The sequence below is a fragment of the Parambassis ranga genome, chromosome 22 (assembly GCF_900634625.1).
Source record: "Parambassis ranga chromosome 22, fParRan2.1, whole genome shotgun sequence".
Lineage (NCBI taxonomy): Eukaryota > Metazoa > Chordata > Actinopteri > Ambassidae > Parambassis > Parambassis ranga.
In genome coordinates this window covers 20,606,867-20,615,524 of record NC_041042.1, presented here as the reverse complement: position 1 = coordinate 20,615,524, position 8,658 = coordinate 20,606,867, and positions in this window count along the sequence as shown.

The following is an 8,658-nucleotide window of genomic DNA, read 5'->3' as shown; positions in this document are numbered from 1 at the left end:
AAGCAACTTGTTTCCTGACTAATTGGAGTTTAGATTTGCTGACCTTAAAACCAGCTTTGGCCAGATGTTGCAAAACAGCCTGCGTGGCATCCAGGCAGATTGCTGCCGTTGGAGCTGCGATAAGAAGGTCATCAACGTACTGAATGAGTGTAGTGTTTTCTGGGAGGGTGCAGTGACTGAGTATCTGTTTCAAAACCTGATTAAAAATACCGGGGGAGAGCGCAAAACCTTGAGGTAGCCTGGTGTAGCGATACTGCGTTCCCTGATATGTGAATGAGAAAATGTCTCTGCATTCAGGTGCCAGAGCGAGACAAAAGAAAGCATTAGCTAAATCTATGCAGGTGAACCAGCTCTGTGAAGGATCCAGTTGGGCCAATGCCACGTATGGATTCGGAACTGGTACCGTGGGGGTTGACAGTACAGCGTTAATGTCCCTCAGATCATGTGCCATGCGATATTTACCTGTCCCTTTCTTTTCTACAGGTAGGATGGGAGTATTCCAGTCTGAGTGAGAGAGTTCCAGCACGCCATTTTCAAAAAGTCCATGAATAGTATCTGCAATGCCAGCTCCGGCTGCTGGCTTGTGTGGATACTGTGGTATCCATAAAGGGCCTGGTGTGTTAATCTGAAACGTCACCGGTTCACAGTCCACCAGACCCACATCAGTGGGGCCGTCTGCCCATAAATGTGGTGGCAAGCTGTCAATCACAGCCTGTGCCAGAGGATGATCAGTTTTCTCTCTACCATGATGTCTAGCAAGCAGTTCATGTGCCAGAGTGACAGTGTTCATAGTTGAAACAGTTATTTTGTATGCTTTAGCAGATGGAGAATACATGATTTGAGGTAAAGGTGTGGGTTGCCAGTCTGATTGCCCCATGGCACGTTTAACCATGCCACCTAGTTCTTTGGCCTGGTGGTTTGGATGTACGGCTAATGAGACGTGGGGATGCCCTTCGTCACTCATCATGTACCAAGACATTTGTTCTGGAGTGAGGTCCACACCGGCTGCCACGCCCTCAGGTGCCACAAAAATGTCTCGGACTGTAATAGACCAGTCCTGTCCCTCTAGGGAGTGCGCAAACTTCTCATGGTACCAATCAGTTTGCTGCCTGTCATAAAATAGAGTCACATGAGGGGGGTCAGGGGGAGAAACATATGGTTCGACCTGCGCTATCCAGGGCTTCCACCGCAGGTAGGCAGAAAGGATTCCTGGGTTCTGGGGAGTTTCAGGATGTAACATGCCCCAGTAGATGTCAGCACATGGGTCAGTCACAGGTCTCATCAGATATTGTCCGCCTGTGTCTGCAACATTACAGTGGAACATGGTGCCGTCCGGCAGTGTCACTGTCAGCCCGTCTGGGCCGCACAAAATAGATGCTCCAAACTTAATCAGCAAGTCTCTCCCCAGTATATTCAGAGGCAGAAGAGGTGAGTGTACAAAACGGTGTGAAACAGTCTGATGTCCCAACTGAGCAGTCATGGGAGTGGTTATAGGCAGAGTCTGTTTATCCCCAGAGAAGCCCATCACAGTGATAGAGTTGTTGGACAATTCCATAGAAGATGATTGAAACAGTGTAGAACAGGTGGCGCCAGTATCCACCAGAAAAGGCAGCGTCTCATCCTCTACTTGCATAGATAACATTGGGTCTGCCGTGCCGATGTAATCTGAGCTGCTCTGTGGGGTGTGTCATTGTTGTGAGAAGTCACAATCCCACTGTTCCCAGCCGGAAACAGGAAACTGTCCAGTGAATGGAGGTCCTGGGGGGCGGGAGGAAGCCCTCCGTGGACCAGACGCTGCATGTCCTCGGGCATACTGTCCCTGTCTGTGTGGACAGTCCTTGGCCCAGTGTCCCAACTCCTCACAGTAATAGCAGCGGTCACGACTTGGGTCTCCCCTCGGCTGTCCCCTAAGTGTTCCACCCCTTCCGCGCCTGTCTCTCCATCTGCCCCTCCCTGATCCGTACCCCCTGTAGGACCCCGTAGGCTGTTGATAATCAGGAGAATAAGGTGATGGAGGCACCCAAGGTGTGACAGGAGGTGCGTCAGAGCTTTCAGTGACAACCATGACTTTATTATTTTTATCTTTCTTTTTGTCATTGGCCTTCTGTCTGGCCTCAGTCAATTGCAGTTTCAATAATTGTGCTTGCAAATCCTGGACATCCTTACTGTCAGCTTGTGCTGCGTCTTGGGCACGTGCCAAATGATGTACTAGATGTCTCTCCCACACACTGGAATCACACCCTGCCATGTCTGGGTTATTATCCATGGCAGTTTTTACAGTCTCAGGAACCCCGTTTAGGACGGCGGTCCTGTACCACACCCTCTGAATGCCTGGGTTACCAGGGTGGCACCCGGTGTGTTTGATCCATGTGTCTTTGCTTTGATTAAGATATTCTCTTGGACTCTGTTTGGGGTCCCATCTCAAAGTGGGAACGGCGGCTCCAGCAGGCAGAGGATATTTATGTCTTAGTGCTCTGCCTATTTCAGTGCTGACCTGAGTGAAAGGTGTGTCATCTCTCTGTCTAGTAGTGGCGGCGTCCTCCTCTATGTCCCTCACTTCTGAAGCTGTAAGACACCTAGAAATAACGGCCCGAAAATCACCTAGAGCGAGTCTGTGGCCTGCTGTCAGACTGTCAAGTTGACTCAGCCACATTGCTCCACCTTCGGCCACTGGAGGTAATTTATCCACTAGTGCCTGTACATCACCTAGTGGGAATGGACGATATTTGATCTGGTGTTCAGTTTGAATCAGTGGTAACTGATGGTTGAGTGTCTGTGTATTATCATGTCCTTGAGATCTAGTTGTCATGTGGTGTGTTTTGCCTCTGTGTGCTAAGTGTTCAGCTTCATGTGTTTTCAACCACTCCTCAGTAGCCTTGGCCTGTCTCTGTAATAGATCAAACGTGTCTCCCTGCTCCGCGGACCAAACACCCTCGACCTGCATCTGAATTCCAGCTGTCCTCCCTTCCTGTGATCCATCTTTCCACACGCCTCCCACGTGAAGTGTAGCGTCTCCAAATTGGGGGTTAGCGTGTGCATATGTGTGTGGTGTTACAGTTTTTTCTGATTGCTTAAGCACATTTCTGTAACTATTGGCTATTTGTGCAAAACTCTACACACAAATAAAAAAACCTTACACCAAATCAGCAAAACATTGTAGATCTCTTGCAAAAGCCAATACATCTTGCTTAACTCTTCAAACCTTTGTAAAAATGGTATTTTTGTACCACACAGTTAACACAAACCATCATATTACTAAGCACACAATGTGCCAACTACACACTGATGGTATCAACTGAAAACACATCTGGCTTTTGCTTTCTCTGTGCACAAGGTCTGTCCATGTGAGGTCAAACCTTTGTCATAAATAGTTCTATAAACACACAGGGATTCAAATTTCAAGTATGAATGTTTATTCACACACATCAAAACAAACACAAGAAAACATACAATTTCACTGAAAGAGAGAGAGAGAGAGAAAATCAGTCTCATTGTCTCTCTGGGTCTGGCCACAGAATTTCATCAACATCACATGCAATGTCTTCTAGTCCAAGGCACCGGGGAACATGTCTCCTGGAGTGCCGTATCCAGGCCTGACATGATGCCTGGTCCATATCCTCGCATGCCTCCTTCCAGATGCTGGATGTCTAGTAATTCTGTGGAGTAACAGTTTCAGTTTTACATGTACAGTATTGTTGTTTTTCTCATTAGAGTATGGTACACCTACAAAACTTAGTGTGAGGGAACTGTACTAACCCATTCTCATCAATATGTCCTTATGATGCTTGCTACAGTGTAGCGGCTCAGGCTGAACCCGTTGTCCAGCTTCCCTCAGTGGTTGATCACATGATCCACTATTGTAGCTCTAATGACATCAGTAATTCTATTTCTTCTTACTCTTCCTCCTTCCTCTTCCCCTCCTCGTCCTCTTCCTCTAAATTCACCTCCTAGTCTTCGTCCTCCTCCTCTTCCTCCTGCTGTGTAGTTTTACTAGGAGTGTGTTGATCATTTGGAAATTTGTTGATGAAGATTCTCAGTCATCCAGGTCATCATACGTAGAGAAGGTTGAAGCAAGGCGTCTGGACTTGTAGAGTTTTCTAGAAGACGTTTCGCTGCTCATCCAAGCAGCTTCATCAGTTCTAACTGTTTGGTGGGGAAACATGGTTTATATGTGGTTACAGACCTCAGTGGGTGGGTCTGGGTAAAACTTTAAAAAAACTTACAAACAATAGCACTAAATGTTTCCATACTTGCCTGTGATGTTCTGGCTGACTGGGCCAGGTGTGTCTAACGACTGGCTAACGACTATGAAACTGCCGGAGGGGGACTGATTGACAGCCCTTTGTTCTTACTGTGAGTATGTGTAAACTTCCTGGGAATGGATGGAATCACTGCATTGTATGTGGTAGAAAGATGATGTCTGAGGCCACCACCTCTGTTAAGGGAAGGTTTTTCCAGCTTAACATAGATGGCTTCCTTGACTCCTCTTTCATACCACCTTTCCTCCCTGTCTAAAATGTGAACGTTGTTGTCCTCAAAGGAGTGTCCTTTGTCTTTGAGGTGGAGGTGAACAGCTGAGTCTTGTCCTGAAGAGGTGGCTCTCCTGTGCTGAGCCATTCTTCTGTGGAGTGGTTGTTTAGTTTCTCCAATGTACAGATCAGAGCATTCCTCACTGCACTGGACTGCATATATCACATTGCTGTGTTTCTCCCTGGGAATCTTATCCTTCGGGTGAACCAGTCTCTGTCTCAGTGTTGTCATAGGTTTGAAATGGACCGGGATGTCATGGTTGTTGAAGATCCTGCGGAGTTTCTCTGATACTCCTGACACATATGGAATGGAGATGTTCTTTCTCCGCCTGGTGTTGTCCTTCTTCTTGTTGTTGGGGGGTCTTGTTTTTGTGGCTTTGATGAGTGCCCACTTCGGGTAGCCACATGTTTGCAGGGCCTTCCTGATGTGGTTTGGAAATTGTGTGTAAAGCAGTGAGTTGTGTTTACAGTTCAGCAAAAACAGTGCTGTGAAGTGGATTATATTTATACAATTGCAAATTGTGTGTTACAAAAGTGCAAACTGAGTGTAAAGCAGTTTTTTTGCTTTTAGTTTTGCAAACTCAGTGAGTGATTTTGCTATAACTATTAATAGTTTTAGAAATTGCGCTATAAGAATCATTGTTAGTGTTTAAGCAATCAGAAAAAACTGTAAGTCCTGAGCTATAGCAGCCCGCAACTCCTTTAATTCCTCCTGCAACTGTTGCACCTTGTCTATTTCTCCCTGCTTCGTGTTCACAATGTCTGGTGTCTGTGTTCTGTGTGACAGCGGGGCTTCAGCTGCAACACATAGTGCTCTGTCGCAGCTCAGTTCTCTGTCCTTTCGCAGCTGGAAAGGTGAAAGGACAGGGGCCTCTGGAGGCCCTTCACGGGTGCTAACTCCCGAGGGTAAAGCAGACACACTACTCACTTGGGACGTGTGAGAGCTGTCATCAGACCACGCCTCAGGGGAATCAGGCATGTCTGTTATGGCCAGTGTGCCTTGAGTTATTTGTAAAACTGGGTATAATCCAGCAGATGAGTGAGAGGATGGTGGTGCAGTAGGAGGGGGTGGTGTATACGGTGGGGGATCCTTATGTTTTTCTGCTTTGGCATCCTGTGTTTTGGGCTTCTCAGTCATGAGGTGAGTTACACCCTGACCTATCAAAGCCCATCGCGCCCACTGAGCTCTCTTCTCCTCTGCTTTTTCCTGCTCCCTCTTAAATCTCCCTTTCTTAGACCAGCCACACTGCTCTGCACTCTTCCTGGCCTTCTCCCTCTCTGCCTTCGCTTCACCCTCCTTTCTCCAAAACTCCTTCTGTAAACAACCTCTATCTTTCATGCCACGGCCTATTTCTCCCAGCAAATTAATGACTGCCTCCCTCATCTGAGTCATCTCTTCAGATGCGGTTTTAGAGTCAAAAGCCTGATGCAGCGCTTTCTCTAAAATAATCAGTTGAGCTTCTACTGTTTTTAGTGGGCTGTTCGGACCCCACCCATCATCAACAGTGTCTCTGTTAAAATCTCCGTCCATGTCGTCAGTCATCAAAGTCTCAGTCAAGTGATTACGTGAAAATTAAAACTAAAGCTTAATAATAATGTGTTATTTGCAAAACTGTGCTCAGAAGAGTTAACAAAACTATGATGTTAGAAAAGTTCAGAAACTATGTTCACATCAGAAATATATACAAAAGTATGTGCACAACAAAACACTAATCCAGTCCGTGAGTGAACCTACTTCAACAGGCCACTGCTTTACGTTTACACCGATTAAGGTTTCCAGCAGTGCTGCTGCTTCAGTTCACCTCGTCTCTGGCATTCATACACATTCCACACTCATGCTTTACCCATTTATACTGCGAGCTCTGTGTGTGTGTGTCAGTACTGTATCTTCACTTCTCTTTGTTTCTCTTTAGGGGTGCTTCATGAACTCACAGGACTTATTCTCTGGTCTTGCCGTCCAGTGTAAGAACGGCTCACAGTTATTTCATTATCTATTCTCTACTCTCTGGTCTTGTCGTCTTTATCTCAGACGACTCACAGTTATGAGTCTCAGAATTCCTTTTCTTTTCTAGATTCTGGCCGACTGAGAAATATGGCATGCTGTGTCCCTGGTACTCAGTCCAATGGATTCGAGACTAGCCTCTGTCCGTGACACCAGAATCTTATATATCTGTAATTTGGAAGCCTGTTGACTTACTACAACTCCCGCCTAACTAGTGCGGTCATTGTTTCAGTTTCCAGTCTGTCCAACATTCATACCATGTGTTTTCTGCCTGGTCTTGTTCCTTTTTCTCTCTTTTTTGTAGTGATTTAGGGTTCCTCAAGCCCCGGGCCTCAAACCCAGCTTTTCCGGCCCCTCGTCAGAGCACCGGTGGAGTCGCCACACTCAGGATTTTCTGCTACCCCTTTTTCTCTTATTCCTCTGCAGGCATCATTTACTTATCTCTTAAACAGCTGTAGTCATTACTCATTTACTGTAGTCATAATTCATTCACATACGGTTATTTCACTGTAGTCATATTCATTCACATACAGTTAAATTCATTCAGTCAATGTTCTTTTTGCTTTTACAGACAGATTACTACTAAGACTCGGGACACGTTACATTTTAGAGTAGTCAATGCAGATATAAAAGGTCTGCTTACCTTATTGTTGCCATGGCACGTGTCCTCTGTCTGTTCGTAATCGGCCCTTGTGTTCAATTGACGGATCTGAGGATGATTTTTTGCCCTTTGATCCCGGACGAGCCCCCAAATTGTTGTGACCTGATCTGGTCACCCCGGATTCCCAGACTCCGTCCCCGAAGCACAGAACATTGAATGAAAACCAGTACTGATCAGTTTCAGTTTCGCCTTTATAAAGGGAGAATGCACAGCTCAATACAGACCCCTCGATCTGCTCCTGCAGCTGACCATTTGCATTCTGTCTGTCCCATGCATTAGGCTCGTTTTATTAATCTCACAACAAGGTGTGGTTACATTTACATAGAAAGGCATAAAAGGTAATGTTTTTCAGTGAAACATGCATATTCAATAATCACAAGGTGGAGGGCGTATACGAAACTAAAAGACATTGAAGCTCTCCAGTCACAACTTTGATGTGAGTGTGTGTCAGGTCCTCCTGTTACGACCTTGAGTATATCTTATCTCTTTGGTAAGCTTGTGTTTACATCTCTGGGTCAACTAGGGGTTTGCAGTTCGAATATCTAAACACACCATTAAACATCAGAATGCTTTATGACCTCAGCCAGAGGTCTGGATCTATGCACAACCATACACTTTTACCATATATGCAGACAAACATATATTTTGACCAAGTTTGACCATATATTTCCACAGCATACATGTAAATAACCAAAACCATGACTGGATTTCTGTTGAGATGGAAACAATGCAATAAACTATGAACTTAAGTGTGGAGTAAATTTTGTCTCACGTCAGTCAGTGAATGAGACAAAATGTACTGATTTATTAAACTGAGGAGAATTTCATGACTGTAATTGAGTGGAAGATGCAAAATACATACATCTGCAGTTGGAGAATGGGAGCAGGAGGGTGCAGCATCCATTCTCTGCAACTGTGTTGGTGGTGGAGGTGTCAGGACCGTCTGAGAACAGAGCATTTTATGCATACTTTACGACTACTGAAAGACCACCTGATAAAAAAACTTTTGCCATAAACACCATATCAAATATAATATTTAATATAATCAAAGCAAATGCTGCCATATGACTTGTCTGCAACATTACAGCAGAAGAAGCATTAATCACTTCTTGACTTTAAATAGGGACACTGACATAAGAACATTTACCTGTGCAGCAGGAGAGGCACTGGCTGCGACCTCTGGTGGTCCAGGATCTGCCAGGTCCAGCCGCCTCCAGCGCACCTTTTGGGCCTGGGACCTCTTCCCCTTCCGCGGCATTGTCCTGTGAAGAAAAAAAAAAAGAAAGAGAAAAAGAGTAGACAAGAGAGTGTGTGTGTGTGTATATGTAGCAATGTGTTATTTATATAGAATATGTGTGTGTGTGTGTAGCAAGATGATATTTATATAGAATATGTGTGTGTGTCTGTAGGTGTATCCAGCGTCGATGTCCAAAGAGTTTTCCAAAAAGGCTGAAAGAAAAAAAAAG